The sequence below is a fragment of the Pan paniscus genome, chromosome 3, assembly GCF_029289425.2.
Source record: "Pan paniscus chromosome 3, NHGRI_mPanPan1-v2.0_pri, whole genome shotgun sequence".
Classification (NCBI taxonomy): domain Eukaryota; kingdom Metazoa; phylum Chordata; class Mammalia; order Primates; family Hominidae; genus Pan; species Pan paniscus.
This window is the reverse complement of record NC_073252.2, coordinates 151,825,437-151,844,815: the sequence shown is the minus strand read 5'-3', so window position 1 is coordinate 151,844,815 and position 19,379 is coordinate 151,825,437. Positions and strand designations below refer to the sequence as shown.

Here is a 19,379-nt window from a genome sequence, read left to right as displayed (position 1 = left end):
CAATAATAATGGGAGACTTTAACACCCCACTGTCAACATTAGACAGATCAATGAGACAGAAAGTTAACAAGGATATCCAGGAATTGAACTCGGCTCTGCACCAAGCGGACCTAATAGACATCTACAGAGCTCTCTACCCCAAATCAACAGAATATACATTTCTCTCAGCACCACATCACACTTATTCCAAAATTGTTTGCTTCCTTTCACAATTTGTTCAACATTCCCTAGGAGCCCCAACCTAAGTCACATCCTTCCTTAGTTCTGCTTGGCTCCTACTGTTCACATTTTATCATCTAGTAGGAAAAACAGGCCAAGGTTTATATCATGACTGCCCAGGGTGATTCAAAAGATTTGTAACACTCATAATGTCCAGAAGACAAAGAAGTCAAGACCCGCTTGAATTGTGTAACAAAGTAATGCATAAAATAACCCATGAGCTTCTAGCAGCAGAATTTGCAATAACAGAGAGAGAGAGCAAACAAGATGTCGAAACACTCGCTTTAGTTCACTACATTCTAGAAATCATTCTCTAAGATTCTGTTGATGGAGCAGAAGCATTGCATACATTTACTTGCACACACATATGCACATACAATAATAGCAGCAAAAGCTCTTCTAAGAACTCTCCAGATAATGGCTCACTTAATCCTCATCATAACCCTATGAGGTAGGTATTATTATTACTTGCATTTTTGATAGACATGGAAATTTGTCACCAAGATCCCACTCCAAAAAAGGACTCACTTCTCAGTTGCAGGTAGCCTCCAGCTCCTTCAGGGTCTGTCTCAACTGCAGAGCTGTCCTGTCCAGAGTCATGTTCTTCAAACAGGAACCCTGTGTCAGCAGAATGAGTTGGGGAAAGACAGACCTGACCACTGCAGCCTGACCTGGGGTAACACCAATGGACAATATTCACTCCAGGACTCCCCACTGAGCTATTCCCAATATTGTCAGGCCTGAATCACTGTTTGAATTCTCGCTCGCCCAATTCCCTTCCTCCCTTTTCCTTTTACATGTCCTAATCTCTAATCAATGCCCTGCACACCAAACTCCATCTTATCATCTGCTTCCACACAGCTTAGGCTGGAACATACATTTTACCCATGAAAGCATTGAAGAACAGGGTTACATAACCAGTAGTATCAGGAGCCAGATTCTAACCAGGTAATCTGGTTCCAGATTCCATACATTTCAGACATTTTGCTAATCTACCTTGCAATATGTGAGGGACTTTAGGTTCTTCTCCTCCAAAACTTCAATTAGCCTTAAACTCCTTTAGCTTCAGGGCTGTGAACAAGGACTGAGGACATCTCTACTGGCTCTTCCACTGTCTGTATTAAAGTTATTCCATTTGGATTGACTACCAGATAGCCTTGTGGGTTTTCTTTTAAGAGTCATCTCAGTGGCTCCACTAACTCAGAGAAGATATGCTGCCACAGTTGTGAAACCAACTACTCACTGAATTAGAAAACCAAAGAATAATCAAGAACTAGCCTTTCAAAGATCACTCAATGAGCATCAATAAGGAATAGACAAAAACAAAGTGAATGGCAGGTGTATGGGGAAGTTTTCAAAATACTATTACTTTCATTTTTTCCACCTTGGACAAAAGAGAAGTAAAAATTATATTCTATGTATTTAGGTCCAGAATAGGATATATTTATGTGTGTGAAAATACATTAGAGATTAACAAAATTTACTATAAAAATGGTTTTTCATTGGTGTTGCTAAATTTGCTTTTCTGAATAAACTAAAGCTTATTTTGAGCAGAGGTAGGGTGAGGGGGTCTAATTATTATTATCTCAATAATAACAATAGACAATAATAATAGACAAGAGACAATAATATTATTGTCTCAATATGTCTCTTATTGAGACAATAATAATTGGACTCCCTCACTCTACCTCCACACAAAATAAGCCAATGAGAGCTAAGATACCACTTCCCATATGGCAGTCTTAGGGAAGAAAGACCCGTGAAAAGCTGATCCCAGTAAAAATGAAAGGAATAAAGGGCAATTGCACTAAGGGCAGAAGCCCTCCCGGTAAAGGAACCCAGCCCTGCTTGTGGGGAGCTGCCACTGTGAGTGCAGTGGAGTGTCCCTGTGGTGTTCTGAGACCCACCTCAGATCCTTTTACCTTCCCTCAGAGAAATAGACCAACCACAAAATGGGCATCACCCAAGTTGTAGTCCAATAGGGGCCATGCATATTCCAATCGATTGCCTAACACATACATCCTAAAAAGAAACACCCAGACTGTGAGAACACTGAGAACTGGGACTAGGAAGAGACTAAGGGTATGTTTTGCAGGATGGGAGGGGACTGGGAGGAGTTGGGTATGGTGTCACAATGCCATAATGCCCAGACAGCCATGAATACACCTATTTTCTCTTTCAGGGGCCTTGTGGTAAATGCCCCATATGATCATACCAGGTGAACGGGCTAAGGAGAATTGTTCACAGTCTGTGTCCTGATACACAAACTCCTCAGCTAACTCAGAGGAGATATGCTGCCACAGTTGTGAAGTCAACTACTCGCCCAATTAGAAAACCATGGAACAATCAGGAAATAATCTTTCCAAGATCACTCAATGAGGCTACAGTTGTCCTCCTTCTAAACTCTCATACGAATTCACCCTTGCCTCCCATTGGCCTTTTCTCCTTCTGCCTCCTCCTTCAGTTGTGTGTGTGTCCTTACTCTTCTGACAGTCTTTGAGGGCATATGGTTAGAATTCAATGAGTGAAAAATGAAAAATAACTTGTTTTTGTTTTTTTGTTTGTTTTGTTTTGTTTTGTTTTTTTGAGACACAGCCTAGCTGTGTCGCCAGGCTGGAGTGCAGTGGCACAATCTCGGCTCACTGCAACCTCCGCCTCCCAGATTCAAGCGATTCTCCTGCCTCAGCCTCCCAAGTAGCTGGGATTACAGGCACGCGCTGCCACACCCAGCTAATTTTTGTATTTTTAGCAGAGACGGGGTTTCACCATGTTGGCCAGGACCTCGTGATCCGCCCACCTCGCTCTCCCAAAGTGCTGGGATTACAGGCGTGAGCCACCGCGCCCGGCCAAAAAATAACTGTTTTCTAAGTTTTCTCATACCACTTCTAAGCTAGCTCTGGAGATAAAACAGAGGCGATATTCTAGAAACATATGGTGGCCATTTTTGCAATAGGTCTTAAAGTGGGACGTTGTCTTTATAAACAAAATGACCCCTTAAACACTTATGGTTCCTTTGAGGTTCAAAGGAAGGTAATAAATGCCCCTGGGTGTGACTCTCAACAATAGGCCACGGGGATCATGAACATCAGTACAGAGCCTGGATAATGCCTCTTTTGTTGTTTGGTATTGCCTGAATTACATTTATCAGTATTGTACAAAGTCCACACTAGATGTTCTGCATACATTGTCTCGTTTGACTCTCACCACTGCTGTGAATGCCACCGCTAGATTTCCCCACTCAGTCTGGCCTTCTGTCCAGCTCTCGGCCTGGGATTCTCTCCTCTCCGCTTGTCTAGGTTAAAGCTTCAAGGCCCAACTCACATCTCCCTCTTCCATGTAGCTGTACCTACTTCTGCTCACCTTGAGTAATCTCTCCTGTGAAACTCCACAAGTCTTACATGCTATGGCACTAATTTGACACCTTGTCTTAGTCTCCTCCTTATCTACACGTCCTAACTCTCTAACTGAAACGAAGGTCTCTTTGGCACAGGAATCAGTGTCCTTCATATATATTCCTGCTTATCATATTTTTAGAAATTTAGCCAGGCATGGTGGCTCTCACCTGTAACCCCAGCTACTCTAGATGCTGAGGAGGGAGGATAGCTTGAGGCCAGGAGTTTGAGACCAGCCTGAGCAATATAGTGAGATTCCATCCCTAAAAAAAAAATTTGAACAGAAATTTAAGAAATACAATAAATCCAGAGAACAATAGTCATATCACTCAGAATTAACAACTGTCCCCACTTCAAATTATTGCTTCTAGACTCACCACCAACCCCTCCAATCCCCTCCTCATGGACCAGAAAGCCCTACTCTCATGAAGTTGATATGGCTTTTACAAAAACCTATATGTGATATGAACATTATATGGTTTTTTAAGTATGGAATTTAAATTTTGCACAGGGGGCATCATATTTTACTATTGTTCTGAATCTTGTTTTTTCCACTCAACATTATGATTTTTCCACTACTAATTAATTGCATTCTTAGGACACATACTGAACACCCAAAAAGGATTTTGATAATGATGACAATGGGGAAAGACACCAAGCAAGGAGTGTAGTTACAAATTCATTTGTAATGTTTTCATGAGCTTAAGAGCTCATAGCTAAATATATATTTTTTCATTCCAGGTTCTCAACTTCCTAGTTCTGAGATCTAAGGCAGGTCACCTCACTGGTCTGTCTCTCAGTTTTCTCAACTATAAAATGAAGGATAATACCAGTAGCTAATTTACGTAGTGAGAAGTAAATTAATTAATGCATTTCAAGGTCTTAGAATAGTGCCTGACACATAGAAAGCACTCAAATCATGATTATATTTAATAGTAATCATAATTAATATTATTATTATGAAACTAAATATATAAGCAGAAGAAAATTTGAGTGATACGAATTCTGAACCTGAAGAAAGTAGTTAAGAAAAAGGAAAATGCATTACATTATCAATAGTAATTAATTTTATCTTTAACATTTTCCCAGAAAGCCTGAATCTTAAAGCCAAGGCATTTTGCTTTTTTATTCAGTTAGCTTTAGGCCTGTGGCCAATCAGTTGTCAATCATTGTAACCTCTAAACCTAACTCCACAGAACAGAATATTCTCAGAGAAATATGAAAAGTGAATTTGTTGGCTGCAATTATACCGCAGTTTCTCAGCCTGCACTTTACAGAGTTCTTAGCTGGTAAGGAGAAATCCCCTCTAAAACCACTGTGACAAAGTTATTTTAGAGCTTCAGTAGTTTTTCTTTCTTTAAGCCAGGCTTTTTATTTTTTTTAATGTTACTTTTACACTCTCTCTATTTATTTATTTTGGCCTCGGTGGACTAGACCACAGCTAAAACTTTATGGACCTAATAAAATTCCCAACATTCTCAGACACGGGTCGTGATGTTTGTGCACTGGGCAGAAAACAAAGGTGCTTTATGAAGAGAATGGGCATGCTCAGAGATCAATGAACTGAGGTCAGGCATGCAGGATTGGGCTGCAGCTGAACTGTGGCACAGGCAGTGTAGGCCCTGGGTGTGTCCCTCACTTCCAAACTTCCTCTCCTCTATCTTCTTTTCCAGACAAGTGACACAGTGCTCTCATACTGTCCCTAGATTACCAGAACCTCCTACTAGGATACTGCTGAGGGCTTGTCCTCCCCAGAATAAACTTTCCATCTTAACCTGCATGCACAGAACTTTCCATCTTAATCTCACATTCATGCCTTCAAAAATTATCTTTCTTGTGCTTCCCTCCCTCATAAGCTTTCTTTAGGTGAGAGCTGGTTAGTCTGATAAAGTCAGTTCATTTGTTTTCTCTACCTTGTAGGAAAGTCCTTTCAACAGAGGCTTTCTGGAGCCAACATCTCAGTCCAAAGCTGTGGTTCTATTGTTGAGGAAGTGGGCAGAGCTTACAGAAATCTTGAAATTATACCATATCAGAGGCTGTCTCATTTATCCACCTACAGGACTAGCCTCCAAAGCTTGCAGGTTATACAATGCTGCGTTTCGCTGCAGCTGTGCACGAGCCATCAGACAGCATAATTTCATCTTGCATTTCATTATGTGCTTTATAATTTTTCAATACACTTTTTTCTCACTTGATCCTCATGATACCTCTTCCTTGTTAGGTAAAACAAATCTGTCTTCCAATTAGTTTTCTATTTCCTGTCCCAAACAGAAGGTCTCTTACCAAAACGACTGGATGATACTGTTCACTTAAGGGGCTACATTATATCAGCTGATAAACACAAACCTCAGTTAGATGAGTAAAGTGGGAAAGAAGTAAGCAGTGGTTCTTAGTCACTTGCAAGGGATTAATCATTTTAATAATTCAGGTAAGAATGACTATTCCTGAAAGAAAATTTCAATCCTCAAATAGTCAGTGAATATGGCCTTTCCATCTATTAAAATCTGAAAACTCAGTGGGAATATATTAAAAGATTTATTATGCCTTGAGCAAATAAACATTGCTGTCAATCTTCGGATAAGATTCAGAATGAGGTTTTTACCCCAAAAATATTTCATCTATGCACCTGCTATCAGGCATAATGTTTTAAAAAATTATTTTTAACACTAACATCTTGCCATACTTCCTGCCCCTATATTTTGTCCCTTGGTCCTTATGTCTACATGAGTTTTTAATGTAGATTCTATTTCCAGCAGATGTTATACATTTTAGTGTTTGCTTTCTCTTTCATTAAAAAGGACATGTAATACATTTTATCGTTTTGACATAAAATTATCTAAATAAAGATGTTCAGAAATCCTGAATTGTTATTCCTTTTTAATGGTGTGTGTGTGTGTGTGTGCACGCATGCACATGCACAGTTTCTAGGAATAGGAGAACTATAGAGAAGAAAGCTGTGTTTCACAAATGCCAGAAGAGAACAGGACTATCATCCACTAATTCCTAAAAAGGTAATAGAGACAAGCATTTCAAATCACAATAAAAATTGCTATTGCAGAGCATTTTTAATATTCAAAACCATTCCCTTAATGCTCACTATAAATATTAGCTCACTATTCTAACGAGCAACTCTCTGGGTAGTTTAAGTATGTAAAGATCTACATTTAGCTGTATTAACACAAGTTTACCTATAGTTCTGTTTAACAGGCTACTAGCTCTTTAATAAAACTGACTTCATCCAAATTTTTCACGTTCCCTTCTGAGTAGAAACACTTCACCCAAATTATCAGTGCCCTCCAGTCCTTTCTCTTCCCTCACTTTTCCAAAAAGGGAAAGATTTCAGTTAACACCCCTGTTAGCTTTAAGTCTATTTAAACATCCCTAAAATATGCAATGACCTGTTTCTATTTGAGAAATCCATAAGTTTGGGGAAAAAGGAAAGGACTCTTGAGCTCACCTGGTCGCTTGTTCATTTCCCAGCAAGGTTGATCTTGTTAACTGTAACACAAATAGAAAAAAAGCATAAATGACAACAGAATCTCCATGGCACTTTAAGCCTATAAAATTCTCAGAGTCTGGGAAATTGGCACACAGAGTTATTCTTGGCTTCTCACCTCTCTTGAGCAGAGAAGCTATTTTTTCATGCATCATGAGATACTTTATCCTGATTTTCTTGCTTTTCACTGGATGATCTCTAAGGTCTTCAATGAATGTGGAATTCTGAGGTTTTACTCATCTTAGTACCCTGAGGGTTTAGCACAGCAACAAGAGCTGACACCCAATAAATATTAAATGCTTGAATTCAGTGAATGAATGAATACATAAATGAATGTCCAAAATTGGGATTAAACTAGGATTGCAGCTCCAGGAGACAAGAGGAGCAGGGTTAATGGACTAGTGCAAATACCTGAAGGAACATTTTCAAAACTGATGTCATTGGACATTGGATGGCCTATTAATGATATTAGAACTCTGGGATGATGAGTCAGCCTCAATTAATAAATATGTCTTGGAAATTGCACTAAGAGATTGAATTTCCTTAGCAAAGTATTGGTGCAGCATCTGAGCAAGTAGTGTGTAGTCTATGAGACAAATAAGGGTGAAACTGGTCATCAAGAAATGCTGTGTTGAGATTTTCTGTTTTGCAACAGGAAAATTACAATTAACTGCCAACTCATCTCATCTAGCACCTGCACCAGAATCCCTTGAGCACCTAAAGATCACATTTTAGAAATTCACAACTCATACACAAACTTTTGGGATTACATCCTCACTCCAAAGTCAACTTTCCTCCTAAATATATTAGACGAACCAATTTCTCTCCCAAATACCCCCTACTAATTTGGTTAGTAGCAAGCAAAGGCTTTCCCACAGTAGGATCTAAGTCCTAAAATAAAAGAACTACCCACCCCCGTCCCAACTCCAAAAAAAGGCAAATGGTTGATATTAGATTCTTTCCTGAGGTTCCATAGACTGAGCATTAAGACGAGGACCCAAGGCCTGAGAGTTGTGAAAAGAAGTGTTGAAAGGAGAAAGCAAGAGAGTTGGGCACAAAGAAGGAGGTCGCTTACCTCTGAGCAAACCAGGAGTTATATTATCAGGACACCTCAATATTTGAGCACTCCTTCTTCCCCAAAGTTTTAGCAAATGATAGTCACCACCCACAGCCAGGAAACTAGACAAGAAGCACTTGCTGGAGACTAAGCAAGAGCTTCCTCCCAAGTGTCTGCATCAAGACTCCAGCCCTAGTCTCACCGATAGCCACACCTCTCCCCAACTCCCAACTTTAGGCCTGTGACAAACAAGAAGGTGGAAGAGCTCAAGGTGTGAGAGCTCTCAAGGGAAACCAAAGTATTCCCCATAAGGTCTCCAGAGGACCTAAATTCCTCTCTTGTTGGCTCCACTTCCTGACACTCCTGGCTTCAGAAGTAAGCACTCCCAGGAGTGGGAAAGAGAGGCCCTTTTTGAGGCTAAGCCCCATGTCAGGAGATCGAGGACTCCACCTGCAGGCTTAATGTCTGTGAGACAGTCACACTCCCAGGGGCTTCCCTACCCCTCAGATGCTTTCATTTGCTCACAAATAAAGCCAAAAATGAAAGATCAATGCTACTGTCAAACAAAAGAGGAAAATGTGTTTTTCAAATGGAGTTTGATGGTTGGCTTGATTTGAGAAAAACTGTTCCTGATTAGTTTATCTTGAAATTCTTAAATTTAAATTGAGCATTAATGGATTGGGGTAGAGGACAGCTTTATTTACATTTATGCTATAACCAATTTACTCTATACATTAAAAATTAATATGTTTTACCAAAAAAAGTTTCAAAACATATAGCAACATTTTTCCCTTGAGATAAATGCCCTCGTGTACATGAGTGTATCCAGCTAGCCCTATTTGGGTCAGTGCTTGGATATGAGTATTGTCAGAGTGTTATTTGAGCTTTGTCTTAAAATATTTTAAAGCATCCATACTCTGCCTTTAACAAAATACATATGAATAAACCCAAGATGATGAAAAAGGATTTATAGAATTTTAAAGGAGAAGAAGAAATCTATAAGGATTATTTAAAAACTGATTAAGTAGAGAAATAACAATTTTAAAAACTGATGAAGTTGAGAACAGTTATATAATTTCTAATTATGGAATTACATATACATAAAATCCTGAGACAACTAAACTTTTGACTTCTACAGAAAAGTTATCATCTTTCAATACTGTTTTTACCTTTCTGTTTTCAGGTTAGCAAGACTGCAGCCTCCTAGTTTACCTCCCTTTGATTTTTCTGAGTTATGTGATAATCTCCAAACTTCCTTCCATCTCTCCTGCCTCACCACATTTCCATTCAGATACACTGTACTAACCAAAACCTTCCTCAAGAAAAAGTATATCACAACTTAAATAGATGGGGTAGCGGTGGGAAGAGAACTCACAAATGAATGCTGTACTAGTAGGTATTGTCACAAAATGGAAATCAGATTTCTTCCCCTAATTTCTCAATAAAACTTATTTAATATGCTATTCATTGTGTATTTGTTCATATTTCTTCCAATTACAATAGATATTTTATCTGGGAGATGGAAAAATTCAATAGGCTCATTGAGAAGACCACCCTCTCCTCATACATCTATATATCTTTTTCCTTATTGCCACATTTACATAACTATTCATTACTCTAGCACACATTGTTTCCTATTTGCAATTACAAGTATACTTACGTAGAGCATTTCTGGATTTGTAATCCAATGGGCACACAGATCAATGTGGGGGAAAGATTAGGGGGAAGAAATGAACAGAGCCTCAGACACCTGGTAAACCTAATTGCATGCATGAATTATAGTCCCAGAAACAGGAGAATCAAGAAAAAATGGGGAGAAAACTACTTGAAAAAGTGATAGCCATACATTTTCCAAATTTGATGAAAGACATAAATTTACAGATCCCAGGTACTCCATGAAAACCAAGAAGGATAACCACATTGAGACACATCAGAGTCAGACTCGGAAGTTAGGAGTCAGAGTCAGAAGCCAAATATAAATAGTAAAGCTGGAAAGCAGCAAGAGAAAAATGGGGCATTATATATAGGGGGACAGTGCTTCAATTATGAGTCAACTCCTCACTATGAAACTATGAAGGCCAGAAGAGAGTGAGCAATATTTTTAAGTGATTTTTAAAAAAATACTGTCAATCCAGAAACCTATACCCCACAAAATATCCTTCAATAATGAGACAAAGTAAAGACATTTTAAGTTAAAAGAAACCAAGATAATTTTTCTAGAAAATTGGCAGAGAAAATTAGACTCCATACTACAAGGAATCTAAAGAAAGTTCTTCAGGCTGAATGGAAATGATACGAAATGGAAATTAAATACTCAAGAAGGAATAAAGAGCAATAAAAATGATAATGGAAAATATTAAATCAAAACATTATAATAGACAACCATTTCAGGCTATGATTGATAAGCTTGTATCAAACTAACCTTCCCCCCTTAAAAAATAAAACAAACAAACTTAAGAAAAGAAACACAGAAGGGTAAGCCAGACATTTGGTGCACATATGCCCTCAAGGCATTTGTTCATTCAGAAGTAATGGCTAAAACACTAAGAAGGTGAACAGGATTTTCAGAACTTTCACAGGGCTGGAGCCAAAAATGGAGTTCAAGATTGCATTACATTGAACAGTGTTCCCCCCACAAAAATTCATGGTGGTGGGTGCCTGTAATCTCAGCTACTTGGGAGGCTGAGGCAGGAGAATCGCTTGAACCCAGGAGGCAGAGGTTGCAGTGAGCCAAGATCATGCCGCTGCACTCCAGCCTGGGCAACAGAGTGAGACTCTGTCTCAAAAATATAAAATAAAATAATTCATGTCTACCTAGAACCTAAGAATGTTAACTTTTTGAAAATAGGGTCTTTACACAGTTGTAATTATTAGGTTGATGCAAAAGATACTTGCAGTTTTGGCCATTACTTATAAGGTGGGGCCCTGGTGGGAGATATTTAAGTCATGGGGGCAGATCCCTCATGAATGGCTTGGTGCTGTCCTTGTGATAGTGAGTGAGTTCTCATGAGATCTGGTTGTTTAAAAGACCTTTAAAAACTAAGATGAGGGCATAGTAGAGTAGGGTGGGCCCTAAATTCAATATGATTGGTATCCTTGTAAGAGAAGAGACATGAAGACAGACACTCAGGGCAGAAGGTCGTGTAACAATGGAAGCAGAGACTACAGTGATGCAGCTCCAAGCCAAGGAATGCCAAGGATTTCTGTGACCACCAGAAATTAGAAAGAGGCAAAGAATTCTTCTTCCCTGGAGCCTTCAGAGGGAGCATGACCATGCCAACACTTTGATTTTGGACTTCTAGCCTCTAGAACTGTGAAAGAATAAATTTCTGTTGTTCTAGGCCACCTTCGTGGTAAATATTTTATGGCAGCTAATATAGTTTGGATGTTTGTCCTCTCCAAATCTCATGTTGAAATGTAATCCCTAATGTTGGAGGTGGGGTCTGGTGGGAGGTGTTTGGGTCATGGGGGCAGATCCCTCATGCATGGCTTGGTGCTGTCCTTGTGATAATGAGTGAGTGAGTTCTCATGAGAGCTGGTTGTTTAAAAGTGTGTGGCACCTCCCCTTCTCTTTTGCTCCTGCTTTCATCACATGATATGCCTGCTCCTCCTTTATTTTCTGCCATGATTGTAAGCTTCCTGGGGCCCTCACCAGAAGCAGATGCCAGAACCATGCTTGTACAGCCTGCTAAAACATCAGCCAATTAAACCTCTTTTCCTTATAAATTACCCAGGCTCAGGTATTTCTTTATAGCAATGCAAGAACAGCCTAACACAGAAGCCTTAGGAAACTACTATAAAGGTCAACCAAGGAGGAAGGATCTAAGAATCAGTGTGAATCATAAGTAGACCAGTCATCACAAAGAATAAAACCTAGTTTCAAATCAGCTCAATCCTGAATTGAATTAAGGTGAATTCCCTGTAACCTAAATGCCTGTCAAAAGCAAACATAAACCCTCTTAGAAAAAACATAACATTATCTGTCCAAATTATCTCTATAATTTCTATACACATTACCTATAACTCAATTTAAAATCATCAAACATTGCCACAAACAAGGTCTCAGGGCACAGCTTTGTTCAAAAGAGTTTCTACCACTGGCCCTGGGCTTCTGAACTCCCCACATTGTTATTGCTTGTCGCACCATTTTGGAAGTCATATTTTGCAATTGCTATCTAAGAATTGCCACGTGTGGACTCCCAGAGTCCCAGGGTGTGCTCTGAATCTTCCCTCTCTGCCTCCTTTTTTTTGTTGTTGTTGAGATTAAGTCTTGCTCTGTCACCCAGGCTAGGGTGCAGTGGCACAATCTCAGCTCACTGCAACCTCCACCTCCCAGGTTCAAGAGATTCTTCCGCCTCAGCCTCCTGAGTAGCTGGGACTACAGGCATGCGCCACCCCGCCCAGCTAATTTTTGTATTTTTAGTGGAGACAGGGTTTCACCGTGTTGACAAGGCTGGCCTTGAACTCCTGACCTCATGTGATCCCAAAGTGCTGGGATTACAGGCATGAACCACCGCACCTGGCCTCTGCCTCCTTCAGCAAAAGAACTTGCTCTGCTTTATCTTGTCCCTTTCAGAGTGGAGACCTCTTGTTCAAAAGGAATATTTGCTGGACAGCTCTGAGAACTTCTAGCCCTTACTGCCCTTTGAAACCTCTGGTCTTACCTGAAGAACAACATGGGCTTCCTGTTCAGCTCTGCCTTTGGCAGCACTTAAAAGAAATCTGGAATTTTCTTGGGTTTCTTTTTCCTCTCACTTTTGATTAAATGTATTTTGAGGTTTTTTTTTTCTTGTTGTTTTTAGTTCTCCTATTGTTTATTTTCTAGAAAAAAAGAGAAAATTTAGAACTAGACTTTCCAACTGCACCTGGAACTCTCCAAAACACAAAATTGTGTATTCAATATGATCTGTGCTAATACAAACATTATCTATTGAAAAATAAAAACAAAAAGAAATACAATAGAATGCTAAGAAATGATGATTGGCAGGTGATGCAATTGCAGTTTATTTCTTATTCTCTAATATTTTATGTATCTCATGTCTTCCATAATATATATATTATTTTATACTCATACAAATAAAGTGGTAATTATATTAAAGTATTATTTATAAATAAAAGTAAAATTTTAAAAATAAAAATGTAAGAGTAAGAAGGTATATGCTCAGTGCTGTAGAGGCCACAAAAGATGTATAAAAGAGTTCCTGTCATGAAGGATCATGGACTTTGGCAAGGTTAAGAAAAGGCAAGTAAATAATCATTTTAATATAAAGTAAATTTGAAAATGCCCTAAATCTCAAACAATGGGCCATGGGATTTTAGAGTAGAAGCTGGCACATTAATTTAGAATGATGAGGAAGAATTTCCACTGGGAGGGTCCACATAGATTTTTACTCAACAACATAGTGAGATGGAAGAGGGATGAGGAGAAAAAGTATGGTGATCAATCTAGCATAGCCCAAGATGTGGCAAGAAGAAAGCCCAGAATGTCAGAATGTGCTTGGTGACTGGTGATTGTCCAGTTTGACTTGAGAGAGAGACCATCGCAGGGAGATGAGGCTAGAAAGATGGACCTTGTGGCTTCCTTGAGTGCCAGGCTGAGACATCTGTACCTAAGTCATGAGGAATGGGAACTCCTTGGTGGTTTTTTGAGCAGAAATGAACACTAAAAGGGGCTATACTCTGGGAAGACTAATCTAGCTGTGGTGAATAGTAAGACTGTTAAGGACATTATAGCAATGAAAAGGCAAGAGGTAAGAATGGTGTCAGTGAACGTGAAAGAGGGGACTATTCATTCACGAAATAAATATTTACTAACTATCTGTTTTGTCCCAGGTCCTGCGCTAAGTGCTAAGTCTACAGTGGTGAATGAAATGAATATAATCTCTGCTTGCTACATAGTGGAAAAGAGACAAATAATTACAAAATATCATTTTGGAAATAAAAACAACCAGCTGCTGCATTACCACATAAAAAAGCTGCAGAAGGGGAGTGATCAGGGAAAGGCATCCCTGAAGTGATGATACAAGAGATGTAAAGATGAGGAGTTGGCTCTACAAAGACTGGGAGAAAAGGGTTCCTGGAAGAGCAGCCAGCACAGAAAAACTCTCAAGAAAGAAAGAGCTTAGCTCATTTGAGAAGCTAAAAGGAGGGCTATGAGGCTGAGTTATATTTACTGATGGGGTGAGGATAACGTTGGACAGTAAGGAGGTACCTGGTCATACAGGACTTTGTAGGACAAACTAAGGATAATGAGAATGGTACGCTAAGAAAGCATCCAGGCTGAACAGATGGCAGGAGTACAAGAAGCTCAAGGGAACCAAGGAATGATTAGAAAACTCTGGTGTCATTTTGAGCTCTCCAGGAAGCAAACACACCATCATGGAATCAGAAATGCAAGAGATCTGTTGCAGAGAAATCCCATGAAAAGGAAAGCAGAGATGAAGCAAGAGTAGTCAGGGAAATCCTTCAGACCATGACACAGATCTGACATCTGTGAAAGGAGAGGGGCAAATGAAGAAGGATTGAAAAGGAAGAGCCCGAGGTAGCAGTGCACCTGTGAGAGTCTCAGGCCAGTGCAGGAAGGCAGAGCGAAGCAGCCTGTGAAGGAGTCCCACGTAGGCAGCAATGATCGGTTCGCCTGCTCTTCCTGAGCTCAGCCACTGGCTGGAGATGGCCCATGCAGAGCAGAGCTTCAGCATGAACACTGCCACGGATCCTGAAGGTACAGCAAATGCAGGCTGCCAGCTCACTACACTCCTTGCAGCAAGTTCTTACTTAAAGGGACATCTGAGCAGGGCACCTCCCAGGCTCTCGCATTTGGTAAATCTAAATGTTCTGTTTGGGGAAGTTATAAAACTAAGTTCAACTAAAATTTCAAATAATAGTTAACAGAGAAGACAGGAAGAAGGAGTTTGGGTTAAAGCATGTTATGATTTGACCTTCTTTCAGAAGAGGATAGAGACATGGATTAATGTTAGGTCACATGAAACATGCATATTGAAATTTTAAGGGTAACCTTTAAAAAGAATATAAAGTGTATGCATAACTTTTCAGATCAGTAAAAGGACCAGAGGAACAGAGAAAACTTGATCACCATAATCAAAGGTAAGAAAACAGGGAAAGAATTAAGGAAAGCAAAGTGAATAGAAAGCAAAGCGTAGCTCAGAGAAGCTACATGGAGGAAATAAAGTGGAAAAGTACAGGCATGATTATTTCCTGGTCTTTCATAGTAAGGCAAGCAATATCTTCTAAAATTGATAATTTATCTAGAAGGAGTTTAAGTATTTTATAAAGATAAGCAATAGAACAAATACAAATAGCATAAAACAAAAAATGTGGAGGGTAAAAGTTGGGTAGTATAAGCAAGCTAATTCTTCTTCTTTCATTGTAAGGAATGAATAAATGCTATCTAAGGTTAACATGTTAATTAGCAGAGGTATGAATATATTATTCAGAGTATTGGGGGTAAAGCATAAGAATTAAAAATACAAATGGTTAAAAGTAATTGAGTTTAAAGAACTACTGAGGATGGAGGAGTGAAGGTAAACTTTCACATTTATTTTTTGTACTTCTGCGTTTTAAAATTTTCTGCCAGTAGATGATGGGAGCAAAGAAAGAAGAGTGTTCAAAGATGGCTCCATGCTGATAGGCCAAAGAATGGGTAGTACCTTTAGCAAAAACAGAAAAGCCAGAAGGAGTGGGTAGGAGATAGAAGAAGATATATTTCTGTCTCACTTGTTAAACCACTGTGTTCAAATTTCTGTTTATAAATCCATTCAGCAAAGAGCTCTTTAACTCATTGAATGCAGAGGCACAGGTTCACAGGCAGGCTAAGAGAGATGGAAGCTACAGAAAATTGGTTTGATTTTTATGATAAATAAATATTGCCTTGACAAAGTATTTGTTAAAAGGTTCTGGATTCCCAGCCCTCATTCGGGCAGGATCATTCCCACACAGGGCCTGTGGTTACCCTTCTTGCTCTGAGACTCAAAAGAAATTTCAGAAGGAAAAGATTGAGAAACCTGCTTTGAATTACAGCATAGCTAGGCAATATTTTTCTTAGCCAGTGGGTTTTTCTCTTTATTGTGCTTTGGAACACATTGGAAAAGGACATTGGAACGCTGGAAGGGAAGGAGGTCTCTCAAGTTCCCAGCTCTAAGTTTAATAACTTGAATATATTCTGGTTAAGTCATCTTCAATAACTTGTATCCATTTTGATTGTGATTTTTATTTTCTGTAAAGCTATTTTCCAAATTTTAAACTCCTCATAATAGCATGATCCTCAGAACAATGGATTTTGTTATTGTCAGTAAGCCTTCATCACCTCCAGGTTCCAACATCACTAAGTTGGAACCACAGATAAAAAATTATTCCACGGAACACTGAAATCTTGGGAAGGCTGTGATCTCTTTCTTTGGTGATTGTAGAAGGCATTTATTCAGAAGTCCTAGGTAAGTTCTGGTCCCTCGATTAATAAACAAATGGATGGGTGGGTAAAAAAGAATGAATTGAACATGGAAAACCACCCATCATGTACAAATGCTCAATGATGTGAATGAATAATGCATGAGCTGGCAGCTCACGCACCGCATGTTAGACCGAGTGCTATGGCATGAGCTCCATGACAGCAGAAACCTCTCCTGTTTATATCTGGTCCCCAGAGCTTAAAACACTGTAGCCCAATCAACTAAAAAGCAAAATGAAAATGTGACTGTCAGTGGATATTTTAGGGGGCAAATGTTATGAAACAAAAATAAAACAAAACAAAAATCCCACCTTAACTCACAAAATGCTATTTTCCCATCTATCTGGAAAGCTCAGGTTAGATCTTTAATAAAAATCAAAACTTTTAAAAATTGGTTTTAAAAACCTTAAGAGGAAGGTCTGTGAACAGAGAGCAGTGATTGATTTCTTTTTTTTTCTAGCTTTATTGAGGTATAATTATACATAAAAATGGTGTAAGTTTACAGTGTACAACTATATATATATATATATATATATATACTGTGAAATGAGCACCACAATCAAGCTAAGTGATATATCCATCACCTCACATAGCTATTTTCTTTTTTGTTGTGGTGAGAACATTAAAGATCTACTCTTTTAGCCAATTGCAAGTATACAATACAGTATTATTAACTACAGTCACCATGCTGAACATTAGCTCTCTAGAACTTACTCATCCTGAATAACTATGACTTTGACCAATATTTCCCCATTTTCCTCACCCTAAACCCACCAACCACCATTTTACTTTCTATTTCTTTGAGTCTCTCTTTTTTAGATTTCACATATAAGTGAGATCACATGGCATTTGTTGTTATGTGCCCAGCTTATTCCACTTAACATACTGTCCTCCAGGTTCATACATGTTGTCACAAATGACAGGATTTCCTTCATTTTTATGGCTGAATAATATTCCATTGTGTATATATGCCACATTTTCTTTATCCAGTCAACCTTCAATGGACACAGGTTGATTCCATATTTTGGCTGTTGTGAATAATTCTGCAATGAACATGTGAGTGGATATACCTCTTCAAGATATTGCTTTTATTTCTGTTAAATATATACCCATTCTGATTTATAGTAACCAGTTTACCTCCAGTTCATACCACACTTCACCGAGGAAGACTCCTTGACTATCACATCCAGACTACTCTAATAAGAAGCATCATAAGACCCTGGAACAATTTGCCCAAAGAATCTTGGCTATTTTCTATCTACTTTTGGTAATTTCTATGAAAAGTAATTCTGGAAGATGCCAAATTTTAACTTCTATGCAATTCTCATAATTCTATTTTCACTGTTCACTTTACAACAAAACAAGCCAAGGTGACCACACCACTCTCCAAAGGAAGAAGGGTAAAGTTAAAACCCCTTCCCAATAGGATCTTGGATTAAACTTAAGACCTGGACTTTGAGAATGTTCAACTCAGGGAAATCTGACAGTATATGTATCTCTCTGCTGGATTCCACATGTCAACATATACATTTTCCATACAGCTATGAGTATATTCTACCACTATATGCTTAAAATCTAGCACTGTTTTTATTGCTCAAGAAAACCAGAAGATATTTATCCTCACATGATAATGGCTTCGGGACACAGGGGGCATTGGTGATGACCTCCAAATGAAACACACCCAGTGCTCCACGGCCACCCTTCCCCAGCCCAGCCCTGATGTTTCCCAGAGCATCTTCTGGTTACACTAACTGACAGCAACTTCAGACTCGCACATGGAAACTTACTGTTGCAGTTAGACTTTATCATCCCGTTGTTTCTTCCTGTGTAATACAGATAATCAACCACATGAAAACAGGGGCTGTGCAGAGCAAATACTACCAGATGGTCCATCAAAACCTACACTCATCAACTCCAAGAAATATAGATCAGCCTGTATTTCATCAATCTAACCTCGCAAACCCAGCCAGTGGCTATATATCTGGATTTCTTCCTCAATTCACATTGCTTTTTTATTGCTGGTTTGGGCAGTTTTTTCCACTGGATAAGTATTTGTACTTATATATATTTTTTAATTTGATGAAATTTCTTTGCATGAAGTCTGATTTTGTATTTCATCATCTAATTCTAAGATATCTTGCTTTATGAACTTGAACATGCTGCTTTTTAAGGGAAATTAAAAAATAACATTACCTACTATTTCCAGGTACTTTATAAATATTAACTTGTTTGTACATTTAAAAAGCCTACATGATATTGTTGTCTCTATTACATAAATGAAGAGAATGAAAATAATAGAAGTTAAATAACTTGCTCAAAACATTACACCACTGGTAAGTGTTGATACAGGAATGTGAATAGAGATCTATCTGGCACCAAAGGCAATGGTCTTTCCACTCCACCACACTGCCCCATCACAGATCTGGTTACATTGGGAGAATAGGAAACATAACAAGCCTATGAAGTACTAAGTGTTATCATTAAATTAGAATTCCACATAATACTTATAACAGGAATAATCAGGGTTCTCCTTATATTTTCTCCTAAATGTGCACAAACACAACTGTCTCAATGTCTTCGGGATTAAATAAGAGTCTATTTGATTTAGTAAACTATTATTAGACATTATTAGATTATGTAGAGAGATACTATTATTAGATTATGTAGAGAGACACTATTGTATATGTTCATTGGAACTGGGGTTAAAAGACCTTTGAAAAATCCAGCTTCTCCAGTTGATATCTGTGTGAA

General features: G+C 38.7%; 1 long non-coding RNA gene across 1 annotated transcript in view; it reads right to left on the bottom strand.

Moving 5' to 3' along the window:
• The window catches only part of LOC134730293 (uncharacterized), a 462,039-nt gene that overhangs the window by 330,926 nt on the left and 111,734 nt on the right, over window positions 1-19,379 (bottom strand). The window contains exons 3-5 of the long non-coding RNA XR_010112048.1: window positions 7,069-7,109; window positions 3,782-3,874; window positions 748-837 (exon numbers count right to left, since the gene is read on the bottom strand). This is a non-coding gene — a long non-coding RNA (uncharacterized LOC134730293). The remainder of the gene's footprint in view (window positions 1-747; window positions 838-3,781; window positions 3,875-7,068; window positions 7,110-19,379) is intronic.